The sequence below is a fragment of the Anomaloglossus baeobatrachus genome, chromosome 1, assembly GCF_048569485.1.
Source record: "Anomaloglossus baeobatrachus isolate aAnoBae1 chromosome 1, aAnoBae1.hap1, whole genome shotgun sequence".
In the NCBI taxonomy this organism is placed as follows: domain Eukaryota; kingdom Metazoa; phylum Chordata; class Amphibia; order Anura; family Aromobatidae; genus Anomaloglossus; species Anomaloglossus baeobatrachus.
In genome coordinates this window covers 295,462,393-295,486,630 of record NC_134353.1, presented here as the reverse complement: position 1 = coordinate 295,486,630, position 24,238 = coordinate 295,462,393, and the positions used below count along the sequence as shown (strand labels likewise).

Genomic DNA, 24,238 nt, shown 5'->3' with positions numbered 1-24,238 from the left:
AAATAAACTATTTAATTAAATAACTTTAAAAAAACGGCGTGCGGTTCCCCCCAATTTTGATTGAAAATAAACAAACAGAAACCCTCTTTAACCCATTTTTTAACCCCAAACATACCCAGTTCCGATGTAAATCCACAACCGAGGTCCAACGCCGGCTCTGCTATATCCAATCCTCGTACTGAGTGGTGACATGAATCTGCCGCTCAGAGTGAGAACCAGCACAGAATGACAGCTCTGAAGCCCGCTGTTATCAGAACGATTATGTCAGAGCTTTCATTCTGTGGCTCGGCAGCTCCCTGCCAATGCTAAACTGTGTCGGGCAGCAATGACATCATTACTTTCCGACACACTGTCAGACCTGCCTAATCCTCACGTCATTCTGTTGTTAGCGGCATATTGGGCAACTTTGGAGAGATTTTGGGGATTTAATAAAATGGTAAATGAGAGTTTGTCTGATTTTATTTTCCATAAAAGTTTGTTGTCTGTGCTTCATTTTGAATAAAGATGTTTTGAGTGTGTGTTATTTTACTTTACTACAAGTGAATTAATAAAGTCTGGTTTCAAGCGAAACATTAACATTTAACATTGACATTAACCCCTTTTTACCCAGTTTGCCAACACACCAGGGCAGCTGGATGAACCAGGATAAACGCCAGATATGGCGCATCCATTACTGGGGTGGCTGCCTGTTGCTATTCTTACCCTGGGGTCAATAACTATGTGCCGCCCAGGGAGAAAATACCAACCCCCAGCTGTCTGATTTATCTTGTCTGACTATCAAAATTGGGGGGACCAGACGCCATTTTTTAAAATTATTTATTTATTGTACTGCATGATATAGACCCACCCACCGGCGGCTGTGATTGGTTACAGTGAGACAACTGTCACTCTGCGTGGGGGCGCGTCTGATTGCAACCAATCATAGGTGTCGGTGAGCAGGAGAAGCAGTGAATACTTGATTACTAGATAGAATAATGAGCGGAAAGTATTTTTCAAAAGCAGGAGAAGCCACTGGAGCAGTGTGAGAGCCGTGCAGCGCCGTGTCGGTGATTGGTGAGTATGAGAGAGGGGGTGAGAGGGAGACACCGACCGACAGAGAGAGAGAGCGACAGAGAGAGAGACCGACCAACAGACAGAAAGAGAGAGACCGACTGAGATAGAGAGACTGACCGACCGATAGAGAGAGAGACCAACAGACAGAGAGAAAGAGAGAGACTTCACCGACTGCTTTCCCGTCCAATGTTTCCCTCCCCGCTGTCTCGCTACCCCGCCGCTTCCCAGCCTGATCCTAAGTTAGGACCGGGCGAGGAGTGCAGTAGCAGGGAGCGGGGAGCAAAGCATTGGGCAATGGGGAGCGCAGCACCAGGGAGCGAAGAACCCGGGCGCAGAGCGTGCATCAGCTGAGTACTTAAAAAAGCTGGTGGATTTTTATCGCCCGCATTTTAAACAATCATACATCCATCTCAGCCTTTTACTCAGCCCCCAAACCGCTTTCTAGGGTCCAGCAGACAATTACTCACATTTCCCGTTGACTTGCATTGGAATCGCTACTCCTAACAAGTAATTACAAGAATAATCACGGAGTAACGAGTAGCCCGAATACCGTACTACTCGGCGAGTACCGAGTAGTAATGAGTATACTCGCTCATCCCTAGTGGTGGATGATTGCAGAATCCTTTCCATGGTGAAGAAAAACCTCTTCACAAAATCTTTGCAGTTGAAGAAAACTCTACAGGAAGTAGATGTTTCATTATCTAAGTCTACCATAAATAGAATACTTCATGAGCGCAAATACAGAGGATTCACCACAAGGGGCAAACAATTGATCAAAATTAAAAATAGAAAGGCCAGATATGATTTTGTCCAAAAACATCTAAAGAAGTCAGGTAAAATCTCAAAAGTATTCTTTGCTCAGATGAAACTAGAATACATTTTTACGAGAATGATGGGAAGGAGACAATATGGAGAAGGTTTGGAATAGTTTATGATCCAAAGCACACTAGATCCTCTGTAACCCATGGTGGATGCAGTGTCATGGTCGGGCATGTATGGCTTCCAATGGCACTGGGTCACTAGTGTTTATTGATGATGTGACTGAAAGCAGAAGTAGCCGGATGAATTCTGAAGTGTACAGTGCTATAACGTTCTGCTCAGATTCAACCAAATTCAGCAAGTTTAACTGGACTGCACTTCACAGTACAGAGAGACAGTGACCCAAAACATTATGTGAAAGCAACCCAGGAGTTTTTTAAGGTAAATAAGAGAACTATTTTGCAATGGTGGAGTCAATCACCAGACTGCAACACCATTGAGCATGTTTTTCACATGCTTAAAACTTAAAGCAGAAAGAATGACAAACAACTGCAGTCAGCAGCACTAAATGCTTAGCAAAGCATCCAAAAGGAGGAAACTCAATGTTTGGTGACATCCATGCCTTCAAGATTTTAGTCAGTCATTACCTGTATTCTTTACAAAGTATTAAAAATGAACATTTTATTTATGTAGATGTGTCCAATTACTTTTGAGCCTCTGAAAAGAGGCTTTGTAGAAAAATGGTTGCGATTTCTAAATGTCTCACAGGATATTTTTTGTTCAACCCTTTTAATTAAACCTCATTTCTTTCATATTAATTCCAAAATAGTGGCATGCACTATAAAAAAACTTATGGACCTAACTGTGTATGTGTACAGTATATATACCGTATATATATATATATATATATATATATATATATATATATATATATATATATATATATATATACATATATATATATATATATATATATATATATATATATATATATATATATATATATAAAATTAAAATAATGGTAATTGAATTATCTGATAACACGGGTCTACTACAAAAAATATTTGTTGTAACCATTGCAGGTTACTTTGTACTTTTCTGAGTCATCTTTTTGTCCTGATTTAAAAAAAAAAATGTATATAGTTTTTCTGTAGAACGTATAGTTTCCATGGAGCAGCATAGTTATTATATAAGGTATAGGAAATATACTGGCGACATTTAAGAGAAAAGTAGACTACATATCAGAAAAAAATGCTTTACCTTACAAAACAATTTTTATTGAAGCAAAATAATTTCACTTGCAAAATAGAAACCAAAATATGAGCAGAAATTAAAAGTGCTTGACATTAGACTGTCGTTGATGCAATTTATCAGGGCTGTCACTTTATAACTTCCAACAGCAATCTGCCATCATTGAGTCATTCTAAAAACCCAGGTAGTGGTGTTCCTTTACTTTAATGTCATGGTGAAACCGCTTGCCTTGTTCATCGCTTACATCCCCAAGATTTTGATGGAAGAAATCTAAATATGCAAAAAGTGCATTTTCAGAGACATGTGACATCCAAGACACTGGTGTGCATTTAACAGTTCCTCAACACCTTCAACATATTCTGGAGATTTATTTTTTCCTAAGATGTTTTCCCAGATCCACTTGAAGCTTTTCCAAGATCTCAATTCTTTATCATTTAAGCGGGCTTTACACGCTACGAGATCGCTACAGCGATCTCGTTGGGGTCACGGATTTTGTGACGCACATCCGGCCGCTGTAGCGATCTCGTTGTGTGTGACTTCTAGGAGCGATTTTGGATTGTTGAAAAAACGTCCAAAAGCGCTCCTCGTTGACATGGGGGTCCATTCCCAATTATTGCTGCTGTCGCTGGGGCGAAGTTAATCCTCGTCCCTGTGGCAGCACACATCGCTACATGTGACGCCGCAGGAACGAGGAACTTCTCCTTACCTGCCACATGCCAGCAATGAGGAAGGAAGGAGGTGGGCGGGATGTTCGTCCCGCTCATCTCCGCCCCTCCGCTTTGATTGGGCGGCCGCTTAGTGACGTCGCTGTGACGCCGAGCGAACCGCCCCATTAGAAAGGAGGCGGATCACCGGTCACAGCGACGTCGCCGAGCAAGTAAGTACGTGTGACGCTGCCGTAGCAATAATGTTCGCTACGGCAGCGATCTTCACATATCGGCATAACGATAGTGGCGGGTGCTATCACGCTCGGCATCGCTAGCATCGGCTAACGATGTCGCAGCGTCTAAAGACACCCTTAGAGTTCCTTAAAACACATCATCTCTCATAAGCTCTCTGATCTGAGGACCAACAAATACCCCTTCCTTCAGTTTTGCTGGTGAAATGCTGGAGAATTTCTGTGAAATGTACTGAAACCCTTTTGAATCTGTCGTTGCCATGGCTTTCACAAAGTTTTTAATCAACCCCAAATTTATATGTAGTGGAGGAAGAAAGTTTTTTGTTGGAGCAACTAAAGGATTATGCTGAACATTCTCTCTACCTGGAGCATAGATGTTTCTCTGTCCCCAATCATGACGAACAATGTTCTACTGTTTCCCTGGAACTTGCAGTACCACTGGCTGACTGTAGGTGGCATGTGTCTTCCAGCTGAAGTTGCCAACATTCACCTGCAGCCAATGGGAAGACACCACACCCTTCTTATTCCCCCTCCTGTCACAGGACCACTGCCAGAGATAGTTCTGTACTCCTGGCTCATGTGCTATTTGTATTTTGATTCCTGTGTGCTTGTTGTTTGACTACCCTCCTGCCTGTCGTTTTTGTACCTTGCTGCCAGTTCTGGATCTGACCTCTGCTTTGTCTCCTCACTACGCCCTTGCCTGCCGATTCTGTTTCTGTCTAGCATCTCCTGGTTTTTGACCCTGCCTGACGACCACGGACTACAGCCTACCACAGGTAGTGATCTCTGGGGCTCTGTGTAATTCCAAATCCCTGTATAGGGGTTAAAGGGTTGCAGTGTTCTTGGGGTCCCGCTTTGTGAGCGGCTTTTCTCTAGACTCCCCTTACAGCCAGTCTGAGTTTGTGGCTTCAATCAGGCATTACAGTTACAGTACTGTTACGGGGGGCTGTCTGATTATAAAAACCAAAGGAATATCAGACAGTCAAGGTCCACCATGCAAAGACTCTGCTGCAGACTATGGAAGAGGATATGGGGTATCTTGTACCATAAAAGCAGTACTGACACTGATACGTCTCAGTGACACTAGAGCCAATCACGGCGTGTACTGTTAAAGTCACAGCGACTACCGTATTTAGCATTAACGTAAAATAGATATGTAAATAGTAATAGCACAAGTGCAGAGTGCAATACCTCTGTTAAACTCACAGATTAATATAGTTAGGAAATAAAGCAATTCCTCCCTTACTTGGAGGGTGTGTGGTATGGTCTCTGTTAATGGTCACAGAGACAAAAGCAGTGAGTGTGAAATGGCACCTACCTAGGTCCGTTCCTCTAGCGGTGCCAGGAGACGGACAGCAGCGTAAACCGCACAAAGCTCCTACCTGTGTTCGCTCTACTAGTGTGCGAGGATACGAACCACTAGATATGGCACCTGCCTAGGTCCGCTCCACTAGTGGTGCAAAAGAGACGGACAGCAGCACAAGCCGCACAAAGCTCCTACCTATGTTCGCTCCCCTACTGTGCGAGGATACAAACAACTGCCAGACGCAGTATAAGGAACGTTACCCAAGCGGCAATGTCCACCTACGAGTAGAATCACAAGGCCCAGCCTGACCATGTGCCTCAGGCCCCTGCCTATGTCCGCTCCAATAAGGTGCAAGGATACGGACCACAGCCGAAGCTGTAAGGTACAAGAATGCTACCCTGCCGATAGCGCTCACCTAGCATAGACAGAGAGATGCCTAGAGGGACGTGCACAGAGCGTCTACTCTCATGCATGAACCAAGAGGACTGAGCACCGAGCAGCATGCGTCAGGGTCTTATATAGACTCTGTGCCTCATCCAAGATGGAGGACACCAGAGCCAATCCGCTGCCAGAATGACAGCAATGACGTCACGCTGGCCTATCATTGAGCAAGGTGTCACAGCACATGACCAGTGACCAATCGGCTTAGAAGGTGTCAGAGACATGTGATCTCATGTCACAAGCACATGACCAGTGGCCAATCAGCTTAGAAGGTGTCAGAGACATGTGACCTCGTGTCAGTGATGATGTCACTCGCACATGTTCAATGGCTCCAAGATAGGACTTAGTCTCCAGCACTCGCACATGTGCAATGGCTCCAAGATAGGACTTAGTCTACAGCGCTCGCACATGTGCAGTAGCAAGAAATCCGAACAAAATCTCCAGTGCCACAGCAAAAGGGAAGGAGACACGCAGATACCCAGAAACGGGAACCGTAACAAGTACACCATTGGTCCATCAACTATGAAAAATTGTGTTGAAGTGTTACTTTGGTTTCAGTAATAACACACGTTGACATCATCATGAAGAAGATTCTTCTGTTTCAACCTGGATGCAAGAAGTTCAGCTTTATCTTTTGACAATGAAAGGTCTCTGATGAGATTATTTAATTTATGTTGAGTAAACTGTTCTGGCTGCTTGGCTGCTCCATTAGGTACATACTCATCTGGACTTGAGGTCTCCATGTCTTCGCCAATAGCTTCAGCTCCATAGTCTTCATACTCTACTTCATTTTCATCCAATTCAGACAACGGTGGTACAGGAACTTTCAAGATACCATCATGTGGAACTGGCTTAATTGCAGATTCACGTTCAGGGTGAATAATCTTATGTTTGTAGAAAAGTTTGACAAAACAAAACTAGCAGTCATCACTATGATTTTTGGGTTCTCTCCAAATCATGGGAACAGCAAATGGCATAGCCACTTTCCTCAAATTCAATCAGTCACGAAGACCATTTGAACAATGTGAGCATATTTCCCATGAGGGGCCCAACATACATTGAAAATGCAGAAATAACGTAATAACAAAAATACTTCTATCTCAGAAACTTTATGTGATAGAGCAAAACTCAGCATATTTCTGTAATCAGCACATTAAACTCCATAAAACAGACATATTACCTTTGCTGATTATTTTTTTGTGTTGACCAGTGTAATCTATTGAATATTTGAGGATCCTGACTATCCACTGATGGTAGATGGCAGGAAAAATGAGGCTCAGACAATATTTATTTTAACATCTTCTATCCATTAACATAGCAATCTTCACCTTCCTTTGGCTCTGATGCCAATGCTTGTCTGATTCCCTAAGTGTCTGTTCCACTGGCTCACGTTGTTCAGATTGGCTAAAGCGGTAATATGTATACCCACTACATCATTACTGAAACTAAAGGGGGCTTTACACGCTACGATATTGTTAATGTTTTATCGTCGGGGTCACATTGTTAGTGACGCACATCCGGCGTCATTAACAATATCGCAGCGTGTAATACTTACCAGCGACCTTAGGCGACCTCAAAAATGGTGAAAATCGTTCACCATGGAGAGGTCGTCCCAAACTCAAAAATCGGTAAGGGTTGTTTAGCGTTGGGGTTCATCGCTTATGCGGCAGCACACATCGCTATGTGTGACACCGCATGAGCGAGGAACATCTCCTTACCTGCCGCTGGCCGCAATGCAGAAGGAAGAGGTGGGCGGGATGTTTACATCACGCTCAGCTCCTCCCCTCCGCTTTCATTGGCCGGCCGCTTAGTGACGTTGTGGTGACGTCGCTGTGATGCCGAACGTCCCTCCCCCTTGAAGGAGGGATTGTTCGGCAGTCACAGCGACGACGACGACCAGGTAAGTATGTGTGACGCTGCGTAGCGATAATGTTCGCTACGGCAGCGATCACAAACAATCACATGCGCGACGGGGGCGGGTACTTACACGCCCGCTATCGCTAGAAATTGCTAGCAATATCGCTACCGTGTAAAGCCCCCTTAAGTGAACAAAAAATATCTGGGAGCAGGAAAGCATTGACACAAGGAAAAAGCAGGATGTTGGTAAGGAGAGTATTACTCGTTCTGTTATATTAGAACACTATAACATGCTTGTCAAATATTTCAAAGGGGTTGGGCAATCCTTTTAAAAAGGTTGATACTAGTAAATACAGTATGTACCACACTATTCTGATGATAGCCAACATTTCTTTTATTCAGAAAATGAACCTATCATTAGGAGAAACTCTACTTTATACTTAGCGGTGGCTACAGTTTGTACGTGTGAAGGCTGAGGTATAGGAAAGACCAAACTGAAATGAACAACTACATGACTTTGTAGACATAAATAGCAGAACAATTTTTTACTCAGGTCATATGAACAATGCATAGAGTATATCAATAAATCAGATGCTCAAATACAAGAGAAGTTTGTAAAGTAGAAAATGGCCTCTGTCTTGTTCATGGCCAAATAAAACAAGATGTATTTTATGATCACGTAAAAATAAGCTCAGCAAAAAACTAAATCTACTCATTCAGTTTGACTGATATTTCAAGTTGATAAACAGACAATTTAAATGCTTCTGTTAAACCTAATAAAAAAATGGCATAAAATAACATTTGGTATATTTGGCTATTAGATTTATAAATGTTTACCAATTACATATAATATACCAGTATACATTGCATGGTGTCAAATGTCAATCCTCAATTGGGGTATATTAATACCTGCAGCATCTGTAAACAAAAACAAAATACTGGAAAATGGTTCAACTTGGGTTTAGCTTGGGTTCTGTCTTCACATAATTCTAAAAAGCTGAGCTTGATATAGAATACATGGTAGTAGTGATAGCTAGCCTCTACTTAAAACCCCTCTTTCCCCTTCCACAACCTGAAAAGTGAAAATTACACTAGAAAATTTAAGAAACCAAAAAAGCAGGGAAAACTTGAACTTGCTCATGATTAAGGCTGGATTTTTTTTTTACAGTATTGTCATGATCCAGGTCGGCTTTTCCCTGCTGCTGGATACACCCAGCTCTAGCCTGGTCATGTCAGGGGTTAACTTCCCTTGCCTTGTTCTGGATCCCAGGACACTATATATTGCCTATCCACCTATGGTTAAGTTCCAGTGATATTTCTACCTTGCAGCTTGTATACTGGTTCTGGTGAGTGTTCCTAATCTGTCCTCCCTGTTACTGTGTCCTGACTTGTACCCTCCCCCATTCGTCTGCCTGTCACAGTCCTTGACTTCCCGCTCCTGTCTGTTGTTTGTGTTTCCCTCTGCATACCTGATCTCCCGATTTCCGACTCGGTTCTGTTTTTTGACTTGATATTGATCCTCCCTTTGCAGTGACTTGACTTTCCTGGCTAGACCCTGATTGTTTGACTACTCTTCTACCACCTGGTGATTCACCTGTTAACTGCCTGCTGAAGTTACTCTGCTTCAGCTGCCTTTCCTTTACAGTGTTGCTTTGTCTCTCTTTCACTACTCTGCTGCCACTTAGTGGGGAATACGCTGTACTTACTAGCCTTTGTACAGCGTGAAAAGTGTCTTGTGTTCTGGCAATGTTTGTACAGTGGACCCAGTAGGAGTGTACATACCAGCAGCCCAAGTACCAGGAGGCAAGATGCTCATTTCTATCTCAAAACCAGGAGGACTTGAATATTACGATAAGCTATTGGACTACAAAAGGTCCATATATTGTTCTTGCACATGTGCCCTGTTCTGTCTGCAGGGGCCCTTTTCTGTCTGTGTCTACGCATGGGACTACTATGAATATATTATGCTCAGGGGAGAGCCCGGGTGAATTTGGTGTCAGAAGGTCACATGGCCATGCCGCTAGCAGGTTCACTACTGTTATTTGATAACATCTCCTTGCTTCTGGTACTGTAAGGGTTAAGCACCCTTTCCTGCCTGGCTGCTGGCTGTAGCTTTCAGTCTCAGGTGAGGCTCTTTGGGATCACTCTCATACACTATTTAAGTAATTTGATCTGTTCACATGATGCCTGTGATAGAAACTGAATCCTTCATTTCTATGTGGTCCACTTTGGAAGAAGCCTGCTCTGGAAGAAGTTTGTCTTGTTCTGTGGAGCAGTGGTGTTTGCTGCACTGAAGACTCCTGGAGTGTTTTGTCCTTTGCATGTATATTTTCCCGTATTCCTACTGTTGTGTTTATGTATTGTAGTGGCATGTCTAATGATCTTCTTGGCCTGCTCACTAGAAAGGATTAGTGCAGGGTTAGCTAAGGGTCTAAGGTATCTGGCTCAGGAATCAGCTTGAGGTGAGCTCAGGAGGTGTTCCCTCACCTCTCTCCATAGCGACAGGGATCTGCATTGTATCATGACCTTTGTGTTCCCTGTGTGTTGTAACATCTTCTTGGGGTTTAAGCAGGTACTAGGTACACCCTGCTAGTCGCATGCATGGCAGAGACCCAGTGAAATGTCACGTCATTTATTTTTCTTCAGTCAATCCAGTGCCAATATATTCATGTATTCTGCAATGTCTAGAAATCTTCAGTTGAAGGCTTCTTTGAATCGCCAGCGGTTGGTGCGATGGATTTCAAGAAATTGCACTGCCTCTGCAGCAATTTTCTTGAAGTACATCCTGTCAACCACCAGCAATTCGAAAGAGCCCGCAGCACTGAAGCGATGGCCGAGAGGACCACCGCGGTGCAGAGTAGGTTACAGTACACAAGACGAGGTGCGAACAAAAAGGGTGTATTTATTAACAGGCGGGGGAAGAAGTGGAGAAGGCAGGTTCAGGCACGGGGTATACAGTGGCAAAACGTGATTTAACAACACTTTTGTATTCTCTAGCTGGTCCGCTCAATAGCACGGTGCTCCAACTATTACAGGTTCAAGAAACACAAAAAACAGTCAGGTACAATGCTACTCTACACGTAACCTCTCTGGCCTCTGCTAAACGGGCCACACGGATGCCGTGTTCTACCTACTGAAGCCTACTTTAGCCCCTAGTAGGTGCACAATATTCAACTCACAGTGATGCTGGGGACGTGGATCCAGTCCCGGGGGCCCCCCAACAACAGTCTCATCTGGAGGTGCGCACTTCTCCTGGGTCGGGTTAAGGAGATCAAAATCTTCTTCTTGCGTCCGATTACTCGCTGGTTCCCTGGGATATGTGAGTCTCTCTCGCGATTCAGAAGAAAAACTCCAATCCTCCGAGACACACCGGCTGTGTGTTCCTTCACACGCTTCTAAAATCAAAACAGAAACTCACTTCTCTTCTTACACTCGGGCTGTCCATTAGCACACTTTCTGCAGGGGAGCAGAACATTCCATTACCCCTCAACACGGGGAGGTTTCTGTCTCTTAAAGTGGCAGCGTGTTTCTTATTGTCCATAGCAGTAGCACCCCCAATATGCCTCCCCACTTAATGATGGTCGTCCTCGGCCATCACAGCTTCGAGCCCACTGTGTTTTGAAGGAAGGTTCAAACCTGTAGAGGAGACAACAATGGCAGTACAGCAGACCTAGTACATTGTTCAACATATCGGATTGGTGGAACCCCTGCAGTAGACCTCTGAGATCTTCTAAGATCTTGACTATCAGGCTCGGCTTGACTAGCTTCCGGAGGAACACTTGCTGTGGGAGCTGCAGTGGAAACTTGGCTGGTCTCTTCTTCCCGTGGCGGTAGTGGCTCATCCATGGGATCTCCGTTTCCGGAAGGCTGAGGATCCCCCCTTGCATCGGGGACTGTCCACCAGTCATCATCGACTTCAAACACAGATGACGTAAGTTCAGGGAGAGGGGCAGAGACTGCAGGAGATCTTGGCATAGAAAGAGCTTCAGACCGGCATGGTCGCAACATATTTCTGTGTAGTACTCTAGGGCCGGACGCTCCATTCTCAATTTGCACCTTGTAGACCGAGCCGTCAGCATACACCCGTTCGATTACTCTGTAGAGTTGAACTTCCCATCTTTCACTCAGTTTACCCTTGGGGCATTTCTCTCTGACTAACACTCGAAAACAACTTGAAAACATGCACCTTGATCGGAGTGGATCCGCTTCGGGCATCCATACACCCGGATGAAGTCTTGGCAGATGGCCCGTGCCGCCGACTCAGCAGTCTGATCTCTAGTCGGGGTGACTACAGTGAACTTGGAGAAATGGTCAGTCATAACCAAACAGTATTGTAGTCCCCGAGTGGAGTGTCCCACGAGAAGATAATCAATCATCAACAGTTCTAGCGGTTCTTTGGTCTGTATGGTCTGAACGGGTGCCCTTAGTTCGGTGCTTTTAACGAGGTCGCATACTCGACATTACCGGCAAACCTCTTCCACCACAGACTCCAACCTGCGGCAGTACACGTACTGCTGTAACCATTGGTAGGTCTTTGCAGGTCCAAAGTGAGCGCCAAACTCGTGAGCTTCCTTAGCTACCTCTTGAGCCATTTTTCCGGGGATGACCACCTGCCATCTTGATTCTATATCTTTTGGCTGTTGTCTCTTACGATATAACACTGATCCTCGAACTTCCAGTCTATCCCACTGGTGTAAGACACTCTTCATCTTGGCGTCCAGGTTAGCCCTTTCTAGTTTGTCTGGCTTCTGCTTCTCAGTTACCCAGTGTTTCATCTGTTGCAGCTCTTCGTCTGCATCTTGAGCACGTCCCCATTCTTCATTGGTTCTCCCCAGGGACCGGGGCAGTGTGCAAGCCTGCCTACTCACCTGGGACGCAACCACCGAGGGCCCAAACTTGCTAAAGTCTGGCGTTTCTTCCTCCTCTAATCGTTCATCGAGATCCCCCACTGGGGTCTCCACCGTCACTCTTGACAGCCCATCCGCATTTGTGTTTTCGGTAGCAGGGCGATAACAGATGGTAAAGTCAAACTTTGCAAGGCGAGCCACCCACCGTTGTTCCAAGGCTCCCAATTTGGTATTCTCAAGGTGGGCCAGAGGATTATTGTCTGTCCGGACCTGGATCTTGGTTCCTGTCAGGAAGCCACCAAATTTCTCTGTCATGGCCCACACTATGGCCAGGAGCTCTAGTCGAAAGGAGCTGTAATTGTGGGGGTTCCCTTCGCTGTCCCGCAGGGACCTACTGGCGTAGCCAATGACTCTCTCATGTCCATTTTGCATCTGAGACAATACGGCACTGAGTCCATGAAGGCTACCATCTGTGTACAGCAGGAATGGTCGGTCGAAGTCTGCATAAGCCAGGATCGGGGCTGAAGTAAGGGCATTCTTCATAGTCTGAAAAGCCTCATCTTGTCTCTGAGCCCAAGAGATGCCCTGGTTCTTCGACACTCCGGCGGTCCCCCTCAGCAGCTCGTTCAAAGGACCCGCCACCTTTGCGAAGTCTTTGACGAACCGGCGGTAATACCCGGCGAGTCCAAGAAATGCCTTGAGTTCCCTCACCGTTCGAGGGACTGGCCACTTCTGAATGGCCGCCACCTTTTCTGCGGAGGGTAGGACTCCATCTTGTGACACTGTGTGGCCCAGGTACTTGATCTCTCTCTTGAAGAGGTGGCATTTTTTGGGCTTCACCTTCAGGTTATGAGCCTGCAGTCTCCCGAGTACCTGTCCAAGCCGGTCAAGGTGTTCTTTGAACGTGGCCGAGAACACGATGATGTCATCCAGATAGATCAGGGTTGCTTCAAAATTTAGGTCTCCCAAGCACTTTTCCATCAGCCGTTGAAACGTGCCCGGAGCATTGGAGAGTCCGAAGGGCATCCGGTTAAACTCAAACAATCCCATCGGGAGGATGAACGCGGTCTTGGCTTTGTCTTTTTCCGCCACAGGTACTTGCCAGTACCCGCTTGCTAGATCCAAGGTGGAGAAGTACTTGGCCTTCCCCAAGGCCATCAAGGTTTCTTCGATTCGTGGTAATGGGTACGAGTCCCGAATGGTACAAGTGTTGAGTTTTCTGTAGTCTACACAGAACCGGATGTTTCCATACTTTTTCTTGATGAGTACCACCGGGGCCGCCCAAGGGCTCTGGCTGCCCTGCACTATTCCTGAATCCAGCATCTGCTTCAGTAACGTCTTTACCTCTTGGTATATCTTGGGAGGGATCTGTCGGTACCGTTCTCGAATCGGACAAGCTTTCCCGGTCGGTATCTCATGCATGATGACTTCAGTGCAGCCGAAATCTTCAGCGTGGCGAGCGAATGCGGCCTGGTTCTCCCACAGCATAGCTTCTACTGCTTGCACACGCTCAGGGCCCAGCGAATTCACATCCACTTCCATCTGATCGAGGATGGCCTTTCCACTCCACTCTGGGGATGGCATCTCTTTGGCCCTCGCAGAGACTGCTAGGGTCCACCCCACACCTTCTATCGGCGATAAGGATATCTCTTTATGACTCATTACCTCGCCTTTATGTACGTACACCAGGGCCAGATCCATCCCTCGAGGCAAGGTGGCCTCACTGGGGCCCACATTCAAGGCTCTGATAGGGACGCGTCCTTGTTGGACCACAGCTACCGTACGAGCTATCATAACTTCTTGGTCAACTCTTCCGGTTGCTACAGGCTGAACAATCACTTCTATCCCATCGAGATTGCAATAGGTTCCCACTGGGAGGTGTAATATACTTTCTCGTCCGGGAGGCAGGATTATAGGTTCCTTCCCAGGAGCCCTGATGACCCCTACCGTCTGATGAGATGGCACACTCTTCTGCGTCCCACAAACGCGGATCAGCCGTTGAAGTGCTTCCTGTGCAGGCTTATGTGTAGTAGCTTGCTTCCAGTATCCGGGTCCCCGTTTGGTGAACATAATCTGATCTAATTCACGTAGGACATTCATCCCCAATATTACAGGTACATCTTCGTTGATGGGCTCGGGACTAGTAGGATCCCTTTTTTCCCCACTTCTTGCCCACAGATTCGAACATTCATCCACACAACTCCTGTGACCGGGATTGGTTGTTGATTATCAGCAATCACCCGGATCAGGGTCTCTTTCTCTGGCCTGGCCAGTGTCTGGAAATGTTGATTGAAATATGCTTCTGGCATCGTCGTCACTTGTGACCCAGTATCTATCAAGCAATTCACTGGGACACTCTCGAATTCAGCAAGTAGGATGGGACAACCAGCGATCAAATGTTCGTTATGATACAGAGCAGCCTCCCTTCTTGCCTCCCCCACAGAGTGCCGCACTACTGCGGGGGTTGGTAGTTTAACGATGGCTTCCGTTGGCTTTGAGTGTTATTCCGGCACCCCCTGGCAATATGCCCCCGAGCTCCACATCCCCAGCAGTGGATGTCTTCACCTCGCTGGGGAATACCTCGTGCCTCTGGTGGCTGATGAGAGGAAGCCTGCAGCCTCCAGTCCCCCATTGGTAGAGCCGAGGAATTATTGCGTGAGTATGATGAGCCAGGTTGGAAGGAGGAGGATGCAGCTGGGTAGGGATGTTCACCAGACAAGTCCCTCATTCTTTGCTCCATCTGGGTCAGCTTCTCTTGTACGTTGAGAACAGATTTCTGTAAATCTTGCACCACCTGGACCAGTCCCACCTGGCAGTTTGGCTCCACTCTGGAGGTGTCGGTTTGGACGCGCACCACCCCAGATGCGTAACTTTCTTCTTTACTTCGGGCTACTGCTTCTGCTAGGATTTGACGAAAAGTAAGAGTCGGATTCGCTCGGACCCGTTCTGCCAGGGCTCGCCGCAAGGATACGCTATGCAATCCTAGAAAAAACTGTTCCCGGAGTATCCAGTCAGTAGAGCCTATGCCGCCGAGTCCATCTGACTCCTTTCTCTGGACCTCCGCTAACACTTCTTGTAGTGCTGTTGCATACTGAGAGATCCCTTCTTCTTCCCGCTGCAGCCTCGAAAAAAATTTGGCGCGAAGATGTCCCACGCTAGCAGTCTCGCCATAGATCTCTTCCAAGAATCCAACTAACTCTTTCAGGGTACTACGGGTGGGTTCTGGTTGTAGACAGACATTTCTACGTGCTTCTCCCTCTAGGGCAGTCAAAGCGATGTCCACCTCAAGCTCTGGGCCGATGCTATACACTTTCAGGGTGCTCTGCAGCCGGGACACCCAGTCGCACAGTGCCATGTTATTGCCATCGAATTTTGGTAGCACACTAAATATGGTGCCCATTGGAAGTGTCCTTGCAGGGGTTCCACCATTGCCCACAGCACCCCCATTAATATTAGCGTTCCCGCCATTGCTGTCTGCTGCCTCCATCTTGGTGATTGTACCCTGCTCGCAGCGCCACTTGAAGCGATGGCCGAGAGGACCACCGCGGTGCAGAGTAGGTTACAGTACACAAGACGAGGTGCGAACAAAAAGGGTGTATTTATTAACAGGCGGGGGAAGATGTGGAGAAGGCAGGTTCAGGCACGGGGTATACAGTGGCAAAACGTGATTTAACAACACTTTTGTATTCTCTAGCTGGTCCGCTCAATAGCACGGTGCTCCAACTATTACAGGTTCAAGAAACACAAAAAACAGTCAGGCACAATGCTACTCTACACGTAACCTCTCTGGCCTCTGCTAAACGGGACACACGGATGCCGTGTTCTACCTACTGAAGCCTACTTTAGCCCCTAGTATGTGCACAATATTCAACTCACAGTGATGCTGGGGACGTGGATCCAGTCCCGGGGGCCCCCCAACAACAGTCTCATCCGGAGGTGCGCACTTCTCCTGGGCCGGGTTAAGGAGATCAAAATCTTCTTCGTGCGTCCGATTACTCGCTGGTTCCCTGGGATATGTGAGTCTCTCTCGTGATTCAGAAGAAAAACTCCAATCCTCCGAGACACACCGGCTGTGTGTTCCTTCACACGCTTCTAAAATGAAAACAGAAACTCACTTCTCTTCTTACACTCGGGCTGTCCATTAGCACACTTTCTGCAGGGGGAGCAGAACATTCCATTACCCCTCAACACGGGGAGGTTTCTGTCTCTTAAAGTGGCAGCGTGTTTCTTATTGTCCATAGCAGTAGCACCCCCCAATAGCACGCTGGCAGATCAATAGTGCTAGCTGCCACAACACCCCCGAGCTTGCACTTTCCCGGACCATCTTGAGTTGTGTCACCCCCTCCTCCGAGCCCGCAGCATCGCCGACCCTCCGTCCACTGACCCTCCTGAGCTGTGACAACCCCTCCACCGACCTTGCAGCATCACTGACCCTGCCTCCTGTGACCTTCCTGAGCAACTCCATCACTGCCGCTTCCCCGTGGTGAGCTAAAATAATGCTCACTAGGATGATAGGACAGACCTTCATTTTTAACATTAAATATATTTTTTTCTATTTTCCTCCTCTAAATTTGGGGTGCATCTTATAATCCGGTGCATCTTATAAAACGAAAAATACGGTATATATCAGCAAAGCATAGTTATGCAGAGAGCTATAAGTATAACAGCAGAGTATAGTAACAACAAATAAAAATGCTTCCGTACCTGTAGCAACAACAGTATAGCAGCATTGTATGGTTGAACAGAGAGATATAAGTGCTTCAAGGACTGAAGCAGCATGCAAAAATATAGCAGCACAATATAATGACAAACAACAAAATCATAGCAAAGTACAGTTGAACAGAGAAATATAAGTGCTCCAGTTTATCTAAGGAGCATGCAAATATATAGCAGCACAGTATAATCAATGAGTCGTATCTATAGGTAAAAAGCATTCAACTCTCATTAAGGTTTAGGTGCCTCAGTGCATGAAACACCAGAAGTATAGCAGCAGACTATAGCTGAACACATAAGTATAAGTGCTTCAGTTCATCCCATAGTATGGAAATATAACAGTATAATAACATACGATAAATCATGTGTCTATGGGTAGGATGCATATATCCCTAATTACGGCGGATCTCTTCAGCCTCGCACTTCCCGGGCAGCAATGTGGTAATTCCTCTCTGCATTGTCCAGAAGGATATTTTTTGGAGTATTTGCATGGATTCATAATAGGACACTAGAAACTATAAGGTGGTCTGAAGTATTGTGAATTTTTCACGGCTCTGTAACATCCTCTGACGAACCACAGAAAAGTGGGGGAAATGCGTCAGGATTCTTCTGGGATTTATTCTTCAGCAAGATAAGTGTACCCCTCTATTTTGATGTACTTATGGGCCAATTTTTTCATATTGTGAGAATATTCTGTTGGTCATTGGACCTTTATAAATAGATGGTCCATTAACAATCTAGTACATCTAGACAGCCGAACTGTTCTTTATTAGGACAAATTGTATAGTTTATCCCACTTGGGACTGTATATATGACCAACTGTATCATTATAACTATGATCAATATCTCCAAATACTGACCTTGTGCAATGTTTGATTGAGTGAATTATCTTGACTTCAGCACTAATTGCACTTTTCTGGGTGATGGGTATGAATATGGCCCATTACTAAGGATAGGGTTAAATAGGGCAATTCGACGCTGAGCAGGGGCGCCCAAAACATTACAGTGTATTAACCTTCGCGGTTAGGAAGGAGTGAGACTAGAGAATTGTAGCCCAGTCTTATAAGCTAATACTCTAATATAATTTCTGAAGAGACTAATTATTTGTATACACCGGGCTATCCCGCACTATATAGATAACTCTACTTTTGTGTATCCACCTCTGCACAACATTTGCTGTGTGTTTCTTTGACCGTCGTAGCTATTTGTGTAACATAGCCTTGCCATTTAACTAGAATTAATAAATATCTGCTTTTAGAGGGTTTTTTCAGTCTTTTAGACTTTCCTCTTTTTGTTAAAATTCTTATGATTTTGAAATATTCCTAATTAATTGCAAGTGTTTCAGTGCATCTCTAAGCAAGAATATAACATCAAAGTATACTGATGGACTTATCATATGAGCACAAGTGGTGCTTAAATACATGTGGCAAGAGATGAATATGCAATGGCTCTGGCAAAACAAGGGCAGAATGGGATAGATAAGCAGACCACCATGGTTAGGGCTCCTGAAGCGTGTTTCGCGTTCCTTCTTCAGAAAGGGTGCATTCTGAATACTCATCATATCTCAATTATATGTATAGTGTTATTGGCAGTATGCATGGCAGACTAGGCGTTGATAGAAATTAAATTAGTACATACCTTTTACGCCTTTCAGACCACCCTCCTATTCTTGTGTTGATAATCCCCTGATTTTATTTATTTGTTTTATAAAGCATTGTCAAAAACGTTTGAGCAATATACAAAAAAATTGTTCTCTTTCTGGGCTTTTGGCTTCCATGTTGGAGCTCTTATAGTACTCTAAAGGGTACTTTACACGCCGTGATATCGGTACCGATATCGCTAGCGAGCGTACCCGCCCCGTCGGCTGTGCGACACGGGCAAATCGCTGCCCGTGGCACACAACATCGCTAACACCCGTCACACGGACTTACCTTCCCTGCGACGTCGCTCTGGCCGGCTATCTGCCTCCTTTCTAAGGGGGGCGGTTCGTGCGGCGTCACAGCGACATCACACAGCAGCCATCCAATAGCAGAGGAGGGTCGGAGATGAACGGCCGGAACATGCCGCCCACCTCCTTCCTCATTGCCGGTGGACGCAGGTAAGGAGATGTTCGTCGTTCCTGCGGGGTCACACATAGAGATGTGTGCTGCCTCAGGAATGACGAAAAACATCGTACCTGCAGCAGCAACGATAGTAAGGAAATGAACGACGTGTCAACGAGCAACAATTTTTCACATTTTTGCACTCGTTGATCGTCGCTCATTGGTGTCACACGCTGCGATGTAGCTAACGGTGCCGGATGTGCATCAATAACGACGTGACCCCGACGATATATCATTAGCGATGTCGCAGCATGTAAAGCACCCTTAAGTCGGTATAGAGACATGTGGTTACATCTGTTCTTGTTTGTTTATCCCTGTGTGTGTGGAAGGGCTCAGTTATAAAATTCTGCCTCCAAAGTTTATTTTAAATGAATAGAGGCAATACCAGTGTGAGACATGTAATGACTAACAGTCTGTTCTCTTGATCTCATTGCAGAGTTGTGTGTGACTAGAACTAACACAGTATAGAAGAGATCAACTTTGTGTAATACAAACACATCGGTAGTTGTAGCCCTACTCTGATAGTGCTGTCAGCTAAGCTGTACTGCCTCTTTGCGTACAGTGGCTGCCTGTAAGACTGAAGCTGAAGAAGTGTTAGTTGTAGTCAGGCACAACTATGCAAGAGAGCTGACGGCATCTTTAGAGGAGCAGTACATTCATCTTAAAAATTCCAGTTAAAATTGTGTAAAATACATTTTGTCATATATTTTTATAACAATGCCATGTTTTTCTAATACAGAACTTAAAGGGATGTTTTCTTTGCAGTTTACAGCAGCTTACTACTCCACAGCCCCCAGCTATCAGCTTTATCATGGATGTGTATCAAATTGGGGGGACTGCATGCCATTTTGTTTTAAATAATTAAGAAAAAGGCTGCATGCAGTTCCTTTTATTTTGTTGCAAAGTCAAGATAAGCACACATGCTGGGGGTTGCAGACTGCAGCCGTATGCTTTATCTGTGGTGGGTATCATAATATGTGGGGACCCTATGCCAATTTTTTTTTAATTTATTTATTTTTTCACCAATCTACAGTGACCGCAAACAGGGTTTGTGATTGAAAGCAATCAGACACGCTGCCACACAGGACTGCTGGTGGGCAGCAGAAGCAGTGAACATGTATGAAGGTAAATGAGCGGCCATGGTAGTAGAATGAGTGGCCGCGTAAGCAGTTACAGCCACGCCGGAGACCGGTAGGTATAGTGTGTCTGATTTATTCTCATTTTCTTTTTTTTTCTTTATTACCCAAGTTGACCTGGATTGGTACCCGGAGTTTGCAGAGAACTCCGAGCCCAGCAATCAGGTAGTTTTGAACCTGCTCTAGTTTTTGAAGCTCTAGAGGTAAGAGTCTGCAAACAAAATGCTCCTTTGCTTGAAGAATGGACACTGCTGATAAACTTCAGCAGTGGCATGTAAGACTAGGTAAAAATAACATGATAAATTCTTCTTCCTACCCTTCTTTTATACTGTTTTGTACTTGTCCTTTCCAGATAAAAGTGCAATCAATCATCTTAATCAAACTATAATAGTCCAAGTAGAAGATGTACTTCAAGTACACCATTGAGCATGTTCAGGCTTAATTCTATCCATACACAGCACTATTTTTCTATGTCATTTACTGTTCCTGCACAAATTATTGAATACATATTCTATTCTGCACAAAAGACATTTGATACTGTAAACCTTCCATTCTTTGCTGTTAAGAGCGTCTTGTACAAATCTAGAACACCCTGTTTGCCGCCTAGGAAGATGTACCACAAGGCACTGTTTCTACCCATTCATTTATACTGCTTAGTAAATATCAAAAGTCATACTCATCTATTTAAAAGATGAAAGGCAGTTTTATAACTTTCAAAAGGCTGAAAAATAAAAGCATTTTGTTTTCCCCTCTGCCTTTGGCAATGTTTGACTGTAAACTGCACTTGCCAGGCCTTGATTGATGTGCAGAGATGCCCCTAACAGCTTCAACCCAAAGTGATTTATTAGCAGCATAGTCCGTACAAAAGAAGGTTTGTGGCATCTGTACTTTAACTGTTTTTCTATTCTTGTTATTTTCTATAATGTTATGTTAGTATAACTGAATCCTCCAAGCAAAATCCAGCCCAAACGATTTGCTGCAACAACACATGGCCTCTCCTATTAATTAACTCCTAAAATTAACTACAAATCTTTCAAATTAATTTCATTAATCTGGTATCAGAAATTTCCCATTTCTCACAGCATAAAATTAATTTCTGAACGCCTTGGTTTTTCCGTCCACAAATCATTTCGCTATAGCCAAGATCATTCACTCTAATGAAACCTGCTTGCTATCGCAAGTGTTGGTTTATGAAGTGCTTTAAATATGTTTAACTGTTTTAATTAAGCGGTCTAGGCAAATTCTGCCACATAATTTTGTGAAGAGCACAATAAATGCAAATTGTTGTAGAAACCACAAGATGTAAATTGAACTAAACATCAGAATCTACTGGGAAAAACTGCTCTATTCAGCATAAAAGTGGTGTTCATCTCTGCCGCATATTGTCTGTAATATCTCTGCAATGTCCCCAGTGTCTGTTGGAGCACAGGCTAATTTTTCATTCAATGTAACAAAATTAATTTTGTCCTTCACCTTGGCAAGAGAAAGAAAGCAAGTCTTCCAACTGGCCTATTATCCATATTTCAGTTTTCCAAGGTTGCCTAGGAATAAACCTGAACACAGGTTGCCGAAATGACTTCTTCAACCTCAAACACATTCCGTTTCACTCTTCTAAATGATAATCTTCAAAAAAACATTTTTTATAGGATAAAATTCTAAAAATGTAAAAAAGTTAAAAAAGCACTAAACCTAGAAATGAGTGATTACATTAAATATGAAATTGAGTCTCTTTTTTTGCATGCAGCATTCACAGCATCTTTTTTAAATGCAGTTTAAAAATACTACAGAGAAGAAATGCATTAATCTCTTTCTGATCAGTTCTACCTTTAGCTGGTGGTCGACTAAACCCAGTAACGCCTGCCTGGAACTACAGTCTCAGAATAGCTGTCCCCGACAGGCTAGATGAAAGCCGCTCACTAAGCAGAATCCTGAGAATCCCAAAACCCTTTAACCCCTATACAGGGATTTGGAATAACTACAGGGCCCCGGAGATCGCTACTTGTAGAAGCTGCAGTCCAGAGGAGAGTAGTTGTCAGGCAGGGTCAAACCAGGAGATACTGAAAAAGGGACAAAATTGGCAGACAAGAGCGTGGTCAGGAAATTAGGCAGAGGTCAAAAACAGAGATGGCAGAGAACAAAAATGGCAGGCAGGAGAGTAGTCACAGAGCAGGCAGGGGTGAAAACACAGGGGTCAATATTCAGAGCAGAGCGAGAACCAGAACAAGCAGAACTTCAAAACTACTGTATATCTGGCAGGGACCAGCAGACAGGAGGAGGAATTAGAAGGGTGTGGTGTCTTCCCATTGTCAATAGCTGAAAGGTGGTAACTTCAGCTGGAAGACACACACCACCACAGTCAGCCAGTGGTACTGCAGGTCCCAGGCAAACCCAGCTTAGTGCATGAGCGAAGCCTGCACCCAACAGAGCCACTGGCACAGCTCCTCTCCTATCACCAGCACTATCAACGGCGGGAATACGGCATTGCCTATTGACTGAAGCAGAAGTTGCAGGAGCGGACTCCGGTGGGGACGTCACAAACCCTTGCCATTCAGTCAATAAACTGGAGTTTAGCAATCTTTTGTCTTACAACAAATGGGGCTCAAGATTGAATTGCTGGGATTTTTTTCATTTTTTTTTCTATTTCTTTAACACCTTCTCAACTGGACAATTTTTGATTAAGTCCTTTTGTTTTCTTACCCTTCTAAGAACCATAACTTTTTTTTACCTTTTCATCTACATAGCCATATAAGGGCTTGTTTTTTGCTGGACACAATTGTTTTGGTCGGTTTGTTTTCATGGTGTTCATTGTACTATATGACCTGCCAAAATGTTTCTCCATATCAGTATGATGACAGTAATACCAAGCATATAGTATTTCTTTATTTAATGTGAAGCTTTCACAAAATTTTTCATGTTGAACTTGACATATATATAATAGTGGCTGTAAAGAGGAATAAAATGTGTTTAGTTTTTCCCCTCTGTTGTGAACATATTAGCAATCAAAGCTTTTGTAGCCAAAATTAATTAACTTTTTTAAGTCCAAGTAGGTGGTATCCAAATTTTCACTTGGGGCATGAACTTCTTCTCCCAATATGAAGCCTACCAATCATAGCAAGGCAGCAATACTTACGGCCCTGTGCGCACTGGAAAATGGAATTTTCTTAAGAAAATTTAGCAGGGTCTGAAAGATTACCGCACCCGCGGTAAAAAAACACGACAAACCGCACCCAAAAACCGCATGCTGTTTGCCATGGTTTGCTGTGGTTTTACAGAGGTATTGTACGCGGTATTGCCGGACCTTTGCCGCATGCTGCGGGTTGGTACATGTGCTTTAATGCATTCAATGCAATAAAGCACATTGAAAAAAAAAAAGTAATTTCCTTCTGAGATAGATAGCAGATAGAAAAATAGATAAATAGACAGATAAAAGAATAGAAGACCGATAGAAGAATAGATAGAAGGATAGATAGAGGGATAGACAGATAGATAGATAGATAGGATAGATAGAGTTCCTGTGAGCACACGCTGCATTTCTCCCGAGCGGTAGTGTGTTCACATTACCGGCCATGGGAAATGACCGGTAATTACCTCTGCTGTCTCTTTGGAAGGCTGCATTCAGCGCTGTGTGTCAGTCACGGCTGGATGTAAGCATCACAGAACGTGGATTACGCCGGAGCTGCGTGTTCCGGGAGGGGTTAATAAAGGGGTGAAGCAAGGGCTTTTTTGTGTTTTATTTAACATAAAGGATTTTTCGGTGTGTGTGTTTTTTCACTTTACTTACGGGTTGATCATGTCAGCTGTCTCATAGACGCTGCCATAATCAAGCCTGGACTTAGTGGCGGCGATCCGCCGCCATTAACTCCCTATATTACCCT

General features: G+C 44.6%; 1 protein-coding gene across 1 annotated transcript in view; it reads right to left on the bottom strand.

Moving 5' to 3' along the window:
- Positions 1 to 24,238, bottom strand: part of STPG2 (sperm tail PG-rich repeat containing 2) — a 1,306,190-nt gene that overhangs the window by 264,715 nt on the left and 1,017,237 nt on the right. The window lies entirely within an intron of this gene.